Consider the following 3,253-nt stretch of genomic DNA (forward strand, 5'->3'; position numbering starts at 1 on the left):
TCGTGCTTGCCAGCCACTGTAATCTGCTTTCATGTTTTACTCTCTTCTGTTGTTTCCTTGTCCTCTTTTGTTCCTTTTAGTGTTCATAGTGTGCCCTTCATTCTTATGGCTTTTCCTTTCTTTCTGTTTTGTGTTACACATTTAATCCGTTTTATTCTCACTCTTGTGGCATTGCTCTTTAGGAACATTGGTGAGGCAGATGGTGTGATAGCTGTCCACATCAAGTGCGTTTTTACACAATCTCACCATAGCCGGTTGAAGATGATGATTATATGTCACTTGTAGTCAGATGAGATATGTTTAATCACCTGGCTGTGGATGCGGTCACCCACAGGAACTGTGTCGGTGCAATGTGCAAGAGCACTGAAAAGCTTCCACTTTGTAAATGGGGCGTTATAGGATTCACCACAGCATGTAGTGCATTAGAGTACATTACCTTTCAGCCACCGTTCCAGTGTGCGAAACCTTGGGGGGTGATTATCCAATGCAGTGCCCGGCAAAGTGCCCGGAAATCGCATTTGTGTTGGTACATAACTCGCCATTTAAGGTAACACCAGGGACAGCCATTGAGGCTTGGTACCCAAAGAGACATTTGATCTTTTTCCAGACTTGGGAAGACATGTGGCCTCCAATGGTGGAGACTTATCTCTCCCAACACCACTCCTTCTGTTGCTCGATAAGGTAGCGAACACTGGCACAGAGCCATTTAAAGACTATGATGTGCTCCAGGGAAGGGTGCCACTTACGGGCTGTAAAGCTTGCAGACACTCTTCAATTGCCTGAATGATTTGCGGTGACCACCAAGTGACTGCCTTACTCCTTGGGCAACCTAAAGAGCGAGGGATTCCGTTTTCTGTGACATAAACAATTGTGCTAGTCATCTGCTCAACCATCACATCGATATTACAATGTAGGGGAGATTCAGCGGTGACAGCTAAGGTGAAAGTTACCCAGTTAGCCTTGTTCAAAGCCCATCTGGGCAGGCATCTGTGTGCCTGATGCTGGGGCACTGCCAGGAAGATGGGGAAGTGCTCACTACCACACAGGTAGTCATGTCTTCTTCAGTGGATGGATGGGAGATGTTCTGGGCTGCAGATTGATACGTCAATGGCTTAGTAACTCCCATGAGCCACACTGAAACATGTGGCGGCCCCAGTATTTAAGAGTCATAGGTCAAATTGCAACAGTAAATTTCGACAACTCTGCCTCGCCCAGTAACTATGGTACCACCCCACAAGGGGTTATGGGCATTAAAATCATCCCGAAGAAGGAAAGGTTTAGGCAGTTTATCAATTAGTGCAGCTAATACATTCAGGGGTACTGCACCATCTAGATGAAGATATACATTTCAGACAGTTATTTCCTGCATCATCTTTATTCTGACAGCCACAGCTTCAAGAGAGTTTTGAAGGGGCACATGTTCACTACAGACTGAGTTTAGAACATAAACGCAAACTCCACCTGTCAATCGATTATAGTCACTGTAGTTGCTGTAATATGCCTTATAGTCACGGAGGGCAGGGAACCAGGTTACCTGGAGGGCAATGCAGATGGCAGGTTTAAACCTCAACAGTTGCTGTAGCTCAGCCAGGCAGTGGATAAAACCACCACAGTTGCACTGGAAGATGACATCGTGAGACTGGGAAGGCACGGAAAATTCAGTGAAGCACTGTATGGCTCACAGTCACCTGTTTCCACTGATTTATTGCCTGAATAGTCTATATCCATCATGTGAGAGGATCTGGCAAGATCTACACTCCTGGAAATGGAAAAAAGAACACATTGACACCGGTGTGTCAGACCCACCATACTTGCTCCGGACACTGCGAGAGGGCTGTACAAGCAATGATCACACGCACAGCACAGCGGACACACCAGGAACCGCGGTGTTGGCCGTTGAATGGCACTAGCTGCACAGCAGTTGTGCATCGCCGCCGTCAGTGTCAGCCAGTTTGCTGTGGCATACGGAGCTCCATCGCAGTCTTTAACACTGGTATCATGCCGCGACAGCGTGGACGTGAACCGTATGTGCAGTTGATGGACTTTGAGCGAGGGCATATAGTGGGCATGCGGGAGGCCGGGTGGACGTACCGCCGAATTGCTCAACACGTGGGGCGTGAGGTCTCCACAGTACATCGATGTTGTTGCCAGTGGTCGGCGGAAGGTGCACGTGCCCGTCGACCTGGGACCGGACCGCAGCAATGCACGGATGCACGCCAAGACTGTAGGATCCTACGCAGTGACGTAGGGGACCGCACCGCCACTTGCCAGCAAATTAGGGACACTGTTGCTCCTGGGGTATCGGCGAGGACCATTCGCAACCGTCTCCATGAAGCTGGGCTACGGTGCCGCACACCGTTAGGCCGTCTTCCGCTCACGCCCCAACATCGTGCATCCTGTCTCCAGTGGTGTCACGAGAGGCGTGAATGGGGGACGAATGGAGACGTGTCGTCTTCAGCGATGAGAGTTGCTTCTGCCTTGGTGCCAATGATGGTCGTATGCGTGTTTGGCGCCGTGCAGGTGAGCGCCAAAATCAGGACTGCATACAACCGAGGCACACAGGGCCAACACCCAGCATCATGGTGTGGGGAGCAATCTCCTACACTGGCCGTACACCTCAAGTGATCGTCGAGGGGACACTGAATAGTGCACAGTACATCCAAACCGTCATCGAACCCATCGTTCTACCATTCCTAGACCGGCAAGGGAACTTGCTGTTCCAACAGGACAATGCACATCCACATGTATCCCGTGCCACCCAACGTGCTCTAGAAGGTGTAAGTCAACTACCCTGGCCAGCAAGATCTTCGGATCTGTCCCCCAATGAGCATGTTTGGGACTGGATGAAGCGTCGTCTCACGCGGTCTGCACGTCCGGCACGAACACTGGTCCAACTGAGGCGCCAGGTGGAAATGGCATGGCAAGCCGTTCCACAGGACTACATCCAGCATCTCTACGATCGTCTGCATGGGAGAATAGCAGCCTGCATTGCTGCGAAAGGTGGATATACACTGTACTAGTGCCGACATTGTACATGCTCTGTTGCCTGTGTCTATGTGCCTGTGGTTCTGTCAGTGTGATCATATGATGTATCTGACAACAAGAATGTGTCAATAAAGTTTCCCCTTCCTATGACAATGAATTCAATGTGTTCTTATTTCAATTTCCAGGAGTGTAGGTACTTAGCAGGTGCCCAAATCTCCACCCCACCCTCAGCTGCAGAGCCTGTAGGTAGCAGTGGTGTGGGTGCGAC

This window comes from Schistocerca gregaria, unplaced genomic scaffold (genome assembly GCF_023897955.1).
Source record: "Schistocerca gregaria isolate iqSchGreg1 unplaced genomic scaffold, iqSchGreg1.2 ptg000338l, whole genome shotgun sequence".
Taxonomy (NCBI): domain Eukaryota; kingdom Metazoa; phylum Arthropoda; class Insecta; order Orthoptera; family Acrididae; genus Schistocerca; species Schistocerca gregaria.